We start from the raw sequence: 15743 nt of genomic DNA on the forward strand, positions 1-15743 counted from the left end.
AGTCACCATCCTGCATGGCCTTAAATATTTTACTTCCATTATCCGTGGCAACAAAACCAATGTTAAGCCCTCTTGGGCGCAGCCATTCAAAGACCTTGTTGTTAAACTCTTCAAAAATGTTTGAAGCAGTATGAGATTTCGCCATGGCGAACATGGCTACAGTTGCATCTTTCCAAGTAGCATTAAAAATCTCAGCAGTGTCAACAACACCTGCTTCAGATATCTTTTCTCTAACTCCCACAAAAGAGATCCAGTATGAAGTGATGCACATTTAATCAGTGACGTGACAACTGGTCCACTTGTCTATTGTCAGGTGGATATTGGGAACAGCACTCTGCTGCAAAGCTTATCCAAGCAATTTACCACATTATGCTATAGTGCTGGAACAGCAACTCTGGCGAAATAGGACCAGCAGATGGCTGTCACAAATTCAAGGAAACCTACCCCTTCCACAAAAGAAAAAGGGAAAAGGTCCAGCGCTAACATTTTAGCCAGCTGCGCATTGTACAAACGTGCCGTTGGGTGGTTGCATTCGTACTGCGCCTCGGAACCTAAGCATGCTGACAATGGTAGGCTGGATTTTTTTCCTTTCTGGTGCAGCTGATGCAGGTGACTTCTTGAACCCAGTTAGGCCAACTACGCACTTTTTTTAATTGCAGTACTCTGTTGCCTTGGTGTCTCAGACTGACTCTTACTACGGTGCCACTGAGATGTTGCTGGGGATATGGATGGTACCACTACACTGCTGGGGACAGGGATACTTTGTGTACCAGAGAAAATGTCTCCCTCTTGTTCACCTTCCACCGCGATCATATCTTCTTCTTCTTCTTCATCCCCACCAACAGCAATGGGTGCAGTTTTCCTTTTTTGTATGCCTCCCACTGGATCATGTGGTGTTTTTTCAGATGGGTTGTTTGGCCTCTGGTGCCATTGTTTGTACCAAGTTTAACCCGACTAACACCATGTCGACAAATTGAGCATATAGCAACTAAGTCCTCCTTACTGATGACTGAAAAGAAGTCCCAAACTGGGGAGGTGAACTTTCTTGTGCTGCTGGAGGTGCCGGATGAACTGGAGGGTGTGCCTGGAATTTGAGTCTGTGCAGTTACAGTTCCACTTCCTACTGAGGTAGTGGTTGAGCTGGATGTAGGTCCCTGCCGGGCCTTTGCAAATGCAAATATGGAAGCTAGAGGTTGTGTCCGTGTAACCTGTGTTGGTGGTATCTGTGCCACATCCCTCAAAGCAATTTGGGATCGGATAATAATAATGTCAGTCTCCATCTCCACTGGGGCTGGAGTGATCTTCAGGATGACTGCCTTGTCATCATCCTCCTCTTCTACATCTTCCTCCATAACTCTAAGGCTGTCTGGAACCTTCCTTTTCCTTAGTGTTGTCGTGTGGCGTGCCTCACTCTCAGGCTTGTGGGTTCCAAGTGGTATCTAGATCATCAGAAGGGGGGCTTGAAGAAGAAGTTGATGGTCTAACCCTCCTTTTCTTTGCTGGGGATCTGGAAGACAATGGATCTTCTGAAAGAGTGGCCTGCTCTTCTTCGTCTACAGTAAGCTCGATTTCCTGACCTGCCTCTACTTCAGGAGGAACAACTACTATTGTGGGCTGTTGTTGCGGCTGTTGTTGCAGCTGTTGTTGACCACTTATCTGCTGAGTTTCCACCTGTGTTTATTGGGTACTACTTTGCGATAATGGCATTTCAACCTCACTGCTCGTTGGTGTTTGTACAAGTAGACTGGCTACCTCTCCGACACTCATGGGCTTTGGCCTAGGTTGGTGGGGTGGGGTGGGTCTGCTGATGTGGAGGTGCTGCTTCCAGCTTGGTCCCCGGACACTGTTGATGCAGGCGGAATTTCTTGTTTCAAAAAAACATTTTGGGCGGCACACCAGTCTTGATAAGTGCCAGTGCCACTTCCTGCTTTTGTTCCTTCTTCTCACTGACAACTTTCTTGGTACTGGAGGACCAATTACATTTCTTTGGGGCCATCTTTTTCTGATGTCAGCAGGACGCAAGTTGCAGAGATGTCCGTGGTCACACATCACGTGACGTCATGCCCAGCAGGACTTCTGTCTGACAGTACAACGGGTGATGATGATGACACCTCCTCCTCAGTCTTTTTGTGCACCTAAAAGCAAAGGAGCCAGAAGAACATTAGTGAAATGTTGCATTTGTTGTTGTGGTTCAATTACTACTAGTACAAACAAACAAATATAATATATAACTTAGCGTTAGCGGTGGACACACTTGTTAGTGTCATGGTATTACATTTTATTAACTCAGTTTAAGTTATCAAAAAAAACATAACAGTGTAGCCATTTGTGAGACTTTGACACCAAGGGCTTTCATTGTATACTGTGTACACTCAGGAAGGATAGGAAAGAAGAAGAACAAAAACAAAAATACAAATGTAATGGAAGTGGAACCTGTTAGGCATTAATTTGCGCATCACGTCATCCAGGGAGCTGCAGCTGGCAAAGGGGGAGGAACAATGTAAAGACATGCAGGCCTATATGGCAAAAGCAGCACACTACTAAATTACCACCACAAAATGGCCACCAACCACATAGTCACTCACAGTCACAACAAGCAGGAGGCCTGGAAAACAATGAACTCAAGCAGGCCCGTATGGCCAGACAAAGAAGGCATGTTAAACAACACAGCTTTAATGCAAAAATGAAAATCCACAGGACTAAAAAAGGTTGGAAAGTTACGCAACAACCGCACCATACATACACACATCCAACAAAGGCATTTATTTAACACACACAAAAAAAGTGAAAGACCCGCCAAAAAACACATTTTGCAATTCAATCCAATGCCATCCATGCCCTAAATGATGTTTAAATTCAACAGACACCACAAAAACAGTTGTTTCATGCACCCATGAGTAGCTCTGGTCCTACTGGATGAAAGACCTATTGGCAGACTAGGCCATAAGCTTGCAGGCCTATGGCAAAAGCACACTGGCTGGCTCCACAAAATGGCCGCTAGCCACAAGGCCAGACCACCCACAACAAGGGAAGACAGACAATGCAGGCCTATGGCAAAAGCACACTGCCTGGCTTCAAAATGGCCGCCAGCCACATGTTCTGGCCCACAACAACAAGGAGCCTAGTCCAAGAGGAACAAAGGAAAGACATGCAGGCCTATATGGCAAAAGCAGCACACTACTAAACTACCACCACAAAATGGCCACCAGCCACATGGTCACTCTGAGTCACAACAAGCAGGAGGCCTGGAAAACAATGAAGTCAAGCAGGCTTATATGGCCAGACAAAGGAGGCATGCTAAACAACACAGCTTGTATGCTAAAGTGCAAAAACAAAAATCCAGAGGGCTAAACAAGGTTTGCATGTTACACAACAAACACACACATCCAACAAAGGTATTTATTTAACACACACCAAAAAAGTAAATTACCCCCAAAAATACACATTTTGCAATTCAATCCAATGCCATCCATGCCCTAAATGATGTTTAAATTCAACAGACACCAGAGAAACAGTTGTTTAAAGCACCCATGAGTAGCTCTGGGCCTACTGGCTGACAGGCCTATTGGCAGAATAGGCCACAAGCTTGCAGGCCTATGACAAAAGCACACTAGCTGGCTCCACAAAATGACCACCAGCCACCTAGCCAGGCCACCCACAGCAACAAGAAAGGGAGGACAGACAATGCAGGCCTATGGCAAAAGCACACTGCCTGGATTCAAAATGGCCACCAGCCACATGGGCAGGTCCACAACAACAAGAAAGGGAAGACAGACAATGCAGGCCTATGGCAAAAGCACACTGCCTGGCTTAAAAAATGGCCGCCAGCCACATGGCCAGGCCCACAACAACAAGAAGCCTAGGCCAAAAGGAACAAAGGAAACACATGCAGACCTGTATGGCAAAAGCAGCACACTTCTAAACTACCACCACAAAATGGCTACCAGCCACATGGTCACTCACAGTCACAACAAGCAGGAGGCCTGGAAAACAATGAACTGGAACAGGCTTATAATGGCCAGGCAAAGGAGGCATGCTAAACAACACAGCTTTAATGCAATAAAACACAAAAACAAAAATACACATGGGTAAACAAGGTGTGCAAGTTACACAACAACCACACCACACACACACACACACAAACACAACAAACACAATTATTTAACACACACCAGAAAAGTGAAATACCCCAAAAAATACACATTTTGCAATTCAATCCAATGCCATCCATGCCCTAAATGATCTTTAAGTTCAACACACAGTGGCAAAATGTCAACAGAGGGCAAGGAACCAACCGCGAAAAGGTCTCCTTGAAATAACTCCTAAAACTCCCACACAGAATACCTTGACATGTGTCACCACATACAGCATAGCAAGCAATGCAGTAAAAAAGATAATAAACAAAAACTGGCGCATAATAACATCGGGCTCATTAGATATGCCAAAACCAAGGTTCGCCAATAGAAGAACAAGTAATATCCTTGTGCACACACGCCCCCAAAATCCTCAAATGAGCAAAAACCACCAATACATTATGGAACATGCAACCAGTCACAGGTCACTACCTCTGCAGACAGTGCTCAGTATGCAAATTAACTACCACAACAAAAAGCATACAACTAATACCAGAGCTCAAATGGAAAATTAGACAAAATACCAACTGTAACTCAACACACGTTGTCTACATGATCACCTGTCCTTGCAACCTCAGGTACATCGGAATGACTTGTCGCAAAATAAAACAGAGGATCTGTGAGCATAGGAGTAATGTCAAATGCAAAGGTGAAACAACCAAAATGAGCATACACTATATTGAACAGAAACACTCCATCGACGACATAAACTGGGTGGTCATTGAACACTAACTGGGACAACCCAAAATGCAGAGAAAATTCTATTTGAAAAAGAGCAGAGATGGGTACACCGTCTAAGGACAGACTCCTCAGGATTAAACGATAACATCCCCAGGTTCAGCATAAAGTAATCCCTGTCTACCTACCACCTCTTTTTCTTGGGTGCTGTAATAATTACTGAAAATCACCCTTTCCTTAATTGACATTATAGTAATTACTGCACATAACTATTAATTGCCTACTATGAGGAATTTAAGCTCAATGTCACCTTTTTAACAGCACCAGCATATCCGAGTAAAAACTCCTAGTATCGGAGTCTTTTTTCACCACTCATCTGTAGCTTAGACTCCAGTGAGTCTTTTTTCATTTGTTACTACGGATTATGTAACATAATGGCCACTTGTGAGATCTCGCGCCACCCGGGACACTGAAACCAGCGCCAGCACAAGTTGTGCAACCTGCAGAAGACCAGGATTTTGCGCTGTCAGCTGAACGTTGAAGCCCTATTAGGACTTCTCAAGGTATGCAAATTGGAACTTTTTCCACCGTGCTCTATACCGCTACCACACGCACAAAGAGCACATGCGTTTAACTGTAAGTCATTAGACTTGCGTCTACCGCACACGCCCTGGGCCACCGCCCTCCGCACACAGCACACTTGCGCTTGACCTTATATCCACTTTCTGTCTAAAACCGACTTTTTGTCATCTACCACACACGCGCTATAACCTAAAGACAATTTCGCCACTATCAGCAGAGTAATTTTGTTTCTCTTGAATATCACAACCATGTGGTTTCATGATACACGCACAACTCTGCAGGAAGCGGTTTGTGTAGATTGCAAGACACCGCTAACACAGAGGGCGCTTGATCTTCACCGATATACCAAAAGCGGCTTATACCCTATTTCAGCCAAGCATGCCAACTAAGATAGCTATATATAGTTACTACAAACAAATAGAACGACCTAAAATGCACGACCGTTAGTAACACAATAATAGCACCATTACGATCAACTTGGGCCAGAGAAACGCTGCGCAGATGACAATACCAAAAACGCTGCGCAGATGACAACACCAAAAGTAACAGAGCACACTACTCCTAATCACTTGTCATATACATCATAATTTTTATGTGCATATCTATATGGGTCACTACCACACAGCTAGAGGACAACCCGTTTGCCTTAACCTACTGTAATAGACCGTGAGTCACTTCTTTCATTAGGAAAATTGAGTGTATAAAGAATTGCCATTTTCCCCTATTTGCTTATCTCTCGTACCACATGTTCAAGTTGAACAAAGGTGAACATCATCATGAGACCTATTAATTTTTGTAAAACAAATAAAAAATGTTTAACTCGCACTCATTATCAGCACTGCCTGTTTGTCTCTTCTCTTTTTTCACTCTAGGTAAAATTGACCTTAAGTTCAATAGTACCTGACTAGTACCTGAGTAGTACTCTGACTAATTCCACTCTGGATTTGGAAAATACTAGGGGTGGGCGTAGTTCGCGAAGTAGCACTTCGCGAAGCTACGCAAAGTGAAGTTCGCACTACGCGAGCTACGCGTAGCACTTCGCGAACTGCGTAGTAACATATTCGCACTGTGCAAGATGTTGTTTTCAATGATTGCACAGTGCGGACAAGCAACCGGCACTGTGCAATCATTGAAAATGGCATCTTGCACAGTGCGAGCTGTAGTTTTCTGCTGCTCGAGTAGATTTTTACTCGAGCTTCAGCTTTCTCAACGCGAACTGGTAGTTTCTCATCGCGAGCGGTCGCGAGCATACGCGACCACTCGCAATGAGAAACCTGACCTCCTCGCGTTGGGAATCTCGCCGGGAGGTTTATTTTCCATGCTCGCGATCGCCAACTTGCAGTTGCTGATCGCAAACTAGGACAAAGTCTCGCCGGGATGTCATTTTGCTTGCTTGCGGTCGCCAACTTGACGTTGAGGACCGCGAGCAAGCAAAAAATGACCGCAGCACTACGCAACACTACGCTACGCGTGTTCGCACTGTGCTACGTGCAGTTCGCGTAGTGCGAAGTAGCGCGAACTTCGCAAACTACGCGAGCGTAGCGTAGTGCTTCGCCCAGGCTTAGAAAATACCCAATTCCTATCTTGTTTTTAGGTCCTGAAGAAAGCCCCCTGACCCCTTAGGGGTACCCAAAGGGGCTGAAACATGTCGACCATTGAATTAGACTACTATAATGCAGTAGACTCATAAACAGTTCCTCCTTGCACACACCTTACTTTTATATAGTCTACCCATACACCAAACAGAATAAATTTATTTTTAGGTAGTATGAGGATCACTTTTTAAATAAAGCACTTCACTTGAGTCCCTTTCACTCACCACTTATTACTGATCGCTTTGTAAAAACCAGTGGTTCCCTCCAGGTGGAAGAAGCATACAAAAAGAGATCCAATGATGATGCTTTCACGTATTTGATAAAGGTGGTAAATCAAGATAAACCGCCACACGACCTGCCTATGTGAATGAGGGTTTTTTAATTACTGACGGAAAGAACACAGTGAACCCTGGTTGCAGGTACAAGTAATCCATTCCCCTTTGATTTTGATTAAATTCAACACACAACACAGAAACAGGTGTTTCATGCACCCATGACTAGCTCTGGGCCTACTGGCTACCCACAATGCATTTTTAAAAAAATGATGAAAAGGACAAAATATTGTAGTTGAGCATCTGCAATGCCCCAATCAAACAAACAACACCAACTTACTTGTCAAATCTCATATGCAAAAGGTCCTCAAAGTCCAAAAGTCCTCAAATCCAATGATATATGATGCAGCAAACACAAAGAGTGATCCTTCCAGCTCCAAATCCAAATGAAAAGTGAACAGGACATGGACAAAGCACTAGGAGGAGCCTGCCAGACAGGAACAGGTAGTTGGAGACTCTAGGGCACTTCCGTCCTCTCCCAAAAAAAAGTTAAAAAAGAAAAAGGACTCCTTGCACAAAAAAATACATCCAAATGTCAATCTGAGGAGTTTTTTTCATACTAATCATCATTTTCGAGAAGGTTTTATGCAGGTCGAGAGATATTCTTCTCCAGATTTCAAATTTTGCGTGTTCGGCATCGCGCTCTTCACCAAACGTCCGCCGGATGTCCGATGCCACGTCCGAATTACTTGTTCGCAATCGCACACTCTTGCGGGATCGCGCGCCAGGCATCCAAATTCTTGTAGCGCACGTGAACGAATAGAAAACTCATTGGCGAATGCAGGGATCCCGGTAAGTCGCTACCATGTGTGCAAAAACACATTTTGAAAGTGCGAACAAGGGAAAAACTCCGCTACGCCGCGGATCGTGGAGTTTTCGGTAACTCCGCGTTCAACGCGGAACACGGAGTTACCAAAAATCCACAAACTCCGCGAGCAGAATGGATTTTACCGCCCAGGGTTAGTGCAGTGTGCCTCGTTTGAGAAGCTCAATTTGAAAACTGTATTGAATGCTACATTGGAAGCTTATCGTTCAACACTCCACTAAACCACTGATGAAAGTCCTGTGACTTTGATGTTCAGGAGAGCAATTAATACCAAGTCATGAAAAGGACTTGATTAACAAACAAAAGATGAAAGTGTATGCTGACAAAAGACGACATGCAGAGAACATTGGGCATGATTTGCATAGGTAAAGTTAGACGAAAGTCTAACTTTACAACTTTCAGTATTCACAAAGGGCATTTACTACTCGTAAATGCCCTTTGTGAATACTGAAAGTCTTAAAGTTCAACTTTCAGTATTCACAAAGGGCATTTACAAGTAGTAAATGTCCTTTGTGAATACCAAAAGTCGTAAAGTTAGACTGTTGTCTATCTTTGCCTTTGTGAATCGGGCCATTGTCTTTAAGAGAAGAGATCCAGTGCTTGCATAACAAATGCAGAAAAGAAAATCTTATAGTCCTTTTGATGCAGAACCTTTCCAAGTGGCGTCTACTAAGGGACACGCAGTGACTGCCCAGCACTCTGGGAAGTCTATTACCCGAGACTCTTGCCATTCCAATAACTTGCCCAATCACTCATCAGATCATGAAAGTGAGACTGTGTCTGAGACATCAGCTCCTGCTGTTGCTTCTACAGCATTGACGCAGTTCCTTGACATTGGTGATGACACCTCTCAGTTTCACAGAACAAGATCAGGTCATACAAATTAAATCTCCACGAAAATTGATTGAAGAGATTTGACTGTACATTTCCATCTTTTTAAATAGTTTGTAAACATTGTAAGTTTTTATTTAACAGAGTGGGAGTTTTCGTTTCTTGTGAATTAGAAATGACGGAACCCCTTTGCCTCCAGAAGGACCCCATAGAACTGTGACAAAAGTGTTAGAGAAAAATGCATTGAAGGCTGGTTCTGAACAATGAGTTTCTGGTTACACACAGAAGAATAAAGACATGTATTCCCCAGCTCCGTGTTTGGCGTGGTCCTTAGTGGGTACCTAGGCAGAGGAAGATGCTACAGCAGGTTCTTTGATTTGGTCTGTTTTCAATGTCACAGTTGTTACTCTGGATGTTATAAAATGTTCTTTCATCAACAATGGTATCTTAAAATTATTTTCCCCATTGAATCTTATTAACCTAGTACTTATAGTTGTGATATAGTTGCCACTTGGAGGCCAATTACAATGTGGGTCGTAAAGCCTCCGACCACAGAAGCTTTCTGCCACTGTCAGAGGCTTTCTGAATGACACAGTCAGTTTGTGGTCCGCACCATAATCTCCTACGGATGGTGTTTCTGCCATCTGGATTATGATGTTGGTATCCCACAGCCCTTCCGTGCCGGCCTTTCTGACATGGAAAGGCTGTCGGAAAGCAACTTTGGGGGTTCTGCCTCCGTGAACTACGGTTGGTGGTCGAGGAGGTACCAGGGGTACCCCCCTGTAAAACCCTTCACTGTGTGACAGGCATTATGGGATGCCTGCAACAGGGTGCAGGATTTTACACACACACACACACCCATTTCCCTGTTGGAGCCTGTATTATAGCTGGTTTCTCGCATAGAGAAAAGTGAGTTTGCAAACAAACAATGTTCGTTCTCATCAAAATCAGGTGGCCAGAACCACTGACTGGTTGTCGGTCGATCCCAAAACGGTGTCGGTCGGAGGCAACTCCGACCGACATCCTAATAAGACCAAGAAACCGAATGGTGTATGTGTGCTCTACAAATATCTTTAACATAACATAGCATAACAAGCCCCTATGTCTCATACTAATATTATGTTGCTCACATCTGAAATATGATTATGTTCCTGCTCATGAATGATTTCAACATTTTTACATTTAAAAAAGTTAGAATAATGAACAATATTGTTGATTCCACCTTTCCAATTTGATTCTTTAAATGTTGTTTTAGCCAGTCCATCATTTGCAAAATCTACTGTTTAATGTATGATAGCCTAGATAAGAAATTGAAAGTATAATTGCTGTTATAGACATACTTTTTCTTTTGCCAGTAAATGTTAATCGGAGCTGTTGGATATTGTACACTGGGTATGGCGAAGGTTCTGAAAGAGAACCATTTAAAGATAGAAATAAGAGTTTTTTTTAATTGAAATCACCAGTCAGAATAATGAAAGATTTGGTGTGTTTTTCCCTATTTCTTCTAAAATAGAACAGTATTTTGTTTAATATTTTGTTAAAATGGTAGAAAATAAACATTTACTATAAGAAGATTGTTGTTACTTACTTTGATGACCTATTGGATCTGTTAGTATTTAATTTGATTTACTTTGATTGGTAGCGCTCTTCATATCAATATTATTCTTAAGTAAGGTTAATATTCCTCTACTTGGTCGACCTGATGTATTTTAATAGCGATAATTTCATGTGTAGTGTAGTTTCATAAGTTAAAAGGAGTATTCTTCCATGATTTTCTTGGATGCAGACTACTTGATGATGATTGAGAAATGTAATTCTTTCTTTCAAATAATCTTTATTCAGTATACAAACAGAGAACCATGAAATATGCGATAGATAAATGTGATAAAAGCATTACCCAAACAATTCATAAAAGAACCATGTCTCTAATCATAACAGTTCCATTCCAAATTAGGTAAGAATATTTCAAATCTGAATAACTGTGCATTTTGTATCACAGTAACACAAGTTCATTAAACAAATACAACACACATGTTAAAACAAAACTTTAACACAACACAGAAAGTTTGTCATAAAACCCTAGAGATTGTTACCAAACAATATGAACAATTGAAAGTGTGCATGAGGTAGAAAGTATTATACGACAAACAATAATTCTCACAGTGTATGTATGACCATCTTATTTTCTCACTAGTTGTCGTAAGCGCTCAGCGGAGCAAATATACTTATCGATAATCAAACATATATGTTCTGTTTGAAGAAACTGCAAATAGAATGATGCAGGCCTACATTGTTGAATATTCATAGCTTTCAGCAAAGGAAATAAAAACTGTTTCCTCAATGCAGAACATAGGTTACAGAAAAACAAATTGTAACAGCCACAGTCTCGTTTGAGAGTCACATGGGCAAGTTTCTAGCATAGAATCATGAAATATACCACTTCAATAAGAAACCAAATAGTGTGCAATGTTGAACCACATTCTAATCAGATAAAAATGTTGTGCTTGAGTAAATGAAAATGTGAGATATGGTTTTCTTAGTAGTGGTGGTGACAAGGGGGAGAAAATCAGCTACCCCCTATTTCCCTTTTTTAATCTCCAGCCTTTGCTGGGAAGGGAGTTCATTTTTTTATTCAATGAACTTAAATTGCCTTTCTGTACCCGCAATGTTCAAATCACAGACATTAAAGTTCTGAACATTTCATCTTTTTATTTTGAGACCTGTTAGGAACACTGTTTAATTGGAGTTATAAAATGTTGGATTTATTTTATAAGACTGACGATGCAATTGGCATGAGAACGTTCTGATTTAGAAGAGTTTATTAATTATAATATAAAAGTTTTTTGTTTGAGGAGAAACTCAGGTCCTTCAAAGTTGTGAGGCCAATTTAGTGAAATACTAGAATTTTCTTGTATTCCTGCTTTCTGTTTAAGTAAGTGTGGATATTTTCAGGCACATGCATCAAAAAGAGAGTTTGCGAGTCCTTATTTGCGAATTTTAAGGAATCGCAAATAAAGACTCGCAAAACACGATGCAACAAAAACATTGCGAGAATATTGCGAATCGCTAAAAATCGCTAAATAAATTGCGATTTCGGCATTTGCGAACTCGCTATTAGCGATTTCGCAATTAGCGAAATCGCTAATACCGAAGTCGCTTTTTGATGCATCCTGATGACATCACAACCAGGAAGTGAGCAGCACCAGCCTCATTTCCAGTGCACAGTGTCAGGGAGAGGAGGGAGCTGGCTCTGGGAGCAGAACAGGAGTGTGACAGAGACAGAAGAGAAACTTGTGATATCAAATGGAAGCCTCACAAACAGCAGAGGAGAGCCAAACAGGCAGGAAACGCAAAATTAAATTTGCAGAAAAAGAAATTGACACCCTCATTGAGGGAGTAGTCCACAGCCATGACAAGCTGTTTGGAAAGGCATCATTGAAAGTGGCAGAGCAGGAGAAAAGGAAAATCTGGCTCCGGATCCAAAACAGGGTCAATGCCATTGGGGTGACACACCGCACCATTGAAGAACTCAAAAAACGATGGTACGACTTGCGCAGTCGGGCTAAGGTGCGCATAGCTGACCGCCTGAAGGAGGCAAAGAAGACAGGAGGGGGAACACCAACAGACACTGGGAACACTCCCATGGAGGACTTGATTGAATCCACCATCCAGCCAGAAGCTGTTGTTGGTGTGACCCAGCTGGACACGTCCGGAGCAGCAAACACATCTGAAGGTAAGATGAATGTATGTTTTCTTAGTGTTACAAAATGTAAAGGTAGAACTCGACCACAGTACAGCCCAAGTGCAGACCCTGAACATCCAGTACACAATGCGTTCAGTAGGTGAGGGGCATTATGGGAGATGTAGTCAGGTCAAGCAGTTAAAATGTCAAATCTCAGAGTAACAACCCAAAAAAGCTTAATAGAGTATAAAATCATTTACAAAGGCAGATATTTATTACTGTGCAATTAATATCACAGACATGAAATAATACAGTGTTGCACTGTTTCACCTCACAGATGCGCAACGTGTAGAAGATGTGGATAGCGATTCCCCAGACATGCAGGACACCAGCGCAGGTGAACAGATGGACACACCTGTGGTGCAAATAAATCCCTCACGTCCAACAAAGTCACGCAGGGCTACTGTTCCATCCCTAGTCACCATGGAGTGTGAAGATGATGAGGCTGATGCAACACCAGGTGGCAGCCATGGCCAGACAACTTCCATCACAAAAACACAACCACAGGTCCCCAGAACTAATCACAGAGCCCGGCGTAGGAGAGGAAGAGCACTCAGGACACAGCAGGAGGAGCAACCAAGTGATGTCTGGGGTGGTCTTGAGGGACAGATGCTCCGTATGCAGCGCCTGCAGACAAAAAACACACGATTAGTACAATTGCAAGTTGGCAAGATGGCTAGCAACATAGCAGTACTGTCAGAAAGTGTGCAGCAACTGAGCAAGGTGATGCATGAGGGAAATGTATCCCAGAAGAGACAGCATCGTCAACTAATGCTGCAATTGAAAATGTTTGCTAAATCAAACAATAGATTGGCCACGACAACTGCACTGCTGGCGCGTAGGTCTGTGACCATGCAAACTGAAATGTGCCATTGGAGCGGCGATGTGGCTAAAGCACTGGACCAGGTCACCAATGCAGTTGATTTGCTAAATGCTTCCACAATTGCGGCCAACAATTCGACGCCCGAAGAGGGTAGTGAGGGTGGCTCAAGCCTAAGTAGTGTGGCAGTTCCAGTCCGCACTGCAGGAAGACGCAACACACGCAGCAGTACCCCCGCCGCTTCCAACATAACGGATGACAATGCTGGGTCTGACAGGCGTCTGGGTGTTCGTGGGAAAAAGCGCTAGACTGGCATGTACAAGTGCATTCCACTATGGTGACGTAACCATTTATTTGGATTTGACTTTTCACAGACTGACAAGTGAATTGACATTTGCAAACCACTTATGTCCATTGCACTGGTCAGATTACAAGTGTGCTTGAACACTCATGGCAATTTTATTTAATTAAAGAATACTTTGATAGCAATAGTCAGTTTCTGTGTCATCATTACTCACCTCAGAAATAATTTTGTGTGATGTCAAATCTTCTCCTACGCCCTTCTGCTGCGCCTGCCCCTTGTGCTGCATGGTGTTGTGGCACTTGCTGGTTCCCATCCTCCGAATCGCTGTCAGACACCTCGATGTCCATTCCTCCCCTTGTCGCTATGTTGTGCAGCATGGCACATGCCGCTACTATCTTGCAGCATTGTTCAGGGTTGTACTTCAGTGCTCCACCGGTCTTATGTAGACATCTGAATCGGCTCTTCAACAGCCCAAATGTGCGCTCTATGATGTTCCTTGTCGAAATATGTGCTGCATTGTACCTCTGTTGATTGGCAGTTGTGGGATTGAGGTAAGGCGTCATTAGGTAATTACGCAAGGCGTATGCGCTGTCACCTACATGTAATGGAGCAAAGAGTCAGTGGCAGCTTCACATTGACATACGTACAATGACAGTGATAAACTATAACACATATTTACCAAGCAGATGTCCCTCTCCAAATTCTCCCCTGACAAGACGGGTGTGTATGCCACTTTGCCTGAAGATATAAGAGTCATGTGCACTCCCTGGAAATTGCGCAACAATGTCAGTGATAATGTTTTTGGCATTGCAAACGACCTGAATATTGAGGGAATGGTAACATTTCCTATTTCTATATATATATTCCTGTGTTGCAGGGGGACATATTGCAACGTGGGTGCAATCAATACAACCCAAAACATGTGGGAAACGAGCTATCTGGTAGAACTCCTGTTTGGTTTTTGCAAGGTCAAGCGCGGTGGTAGGGAACTTGATATGAGACCCGATCACGGCCATCATGGCATCAAGGAATGCTTTCAATATTCTTGAAAGTGCGCTTTGTGACACACCTCCCGCAACAGCAATGACCCCCTGAAAACTGCCTGACGCCAGAAGGTGTAGGCAACATAGGACCTGCACATGCGTTGGGATGGCATTGGTCCTACGTGTCTGTCGTTGCATTATGGGGTCCAATTCATTGATTAGATCATGGATCATTGCTGCATTGAGCCTATACTTGTCGTATATCTCATCCTCTTGCTGGCCTAGCAAAGTTATGCGGACTCTGAAGATGCGCTCATTCATTCGCCTCCGTCTCTGTGCGGCAGCCTGCAGCCTCATCCTCCTCGCCATCAGGTAAATCCCTGCCATTGTGAACAGTGCTGGCTCATTCTGGGTGTGTTTAAATGGGTTTCAGTTGGTTTTCACCTGTCTGTGATTTGCACTCATGATTACCACCTGGTTGTGATCCTTCTTATTTAGCGATCGCTAATTTGCGATTTTCATGGAAATCGCTATTTGCGATTTGTCATGCATACATTTAGCGAATCGTTGTTTGCGATTCGCTAATTGGGACACGCTAATACCAATTCGCTATTTGATTCGCAGAATGTTTTGCGATTCCTTATATTTGCGAAAAAATGGATTTTCGCAAATATACAGTTGATGCATTTCAACACTGACTTTTGCGATCGCAAACGGCCTATTTTTGCGATTCGCACCGTTTGCGATCGCAAAAAGGTTTGATGCATGTGCCTGTTTGTCTTTTCAACTTAAGATACTATGATAAATTATTCGTCCAATTTTACTTTTCCAAGTTCTTTTGGTGATTTCGCCATTATAACTTTTGCTTTTGATAAGCTACACATTTATTACGTCACTACAAATTATTTCTTTTAATT

General features: G+C 42.9%; 1 long non-coding RNA gene across 1 annotated transcript; it reads right to left on the reverse strand.

Moving 5' to 3' along the window:
- Positions 1–12911: 12911 nt before the first annotated feature.
- LOC146862141 (uncharacterized) lies at positions 12912–14303 on the reverse strand. Its single transcript, XR_014978384.1, has 2 exons — positions 14058–14303; positions 12912–13346 (listed from the first exon to the last, which is right to left on the reverse strand). It is a non-coding gene; the product is annotated as an uncharacterized LOC146862141 (long non-coding RNA).
- Between the last annotated feature and the right edge of the window lie 1440 nt (positions 14304–15743).

Source organism: Triturus cristatus, chromosome 2_2 (assembly GCF_964204655.1).
Source record: "Triturus cristatus chromosome 2_2, aTriCri1.1, whole genome shotgun sequence".
In the NCBI taxonomy this organism is placed as follows: Eukaryota; Metazoa; Chordata; class Amphibia; order Caudata; family Salamandridae; genus Triturus; species Triturus cristatus.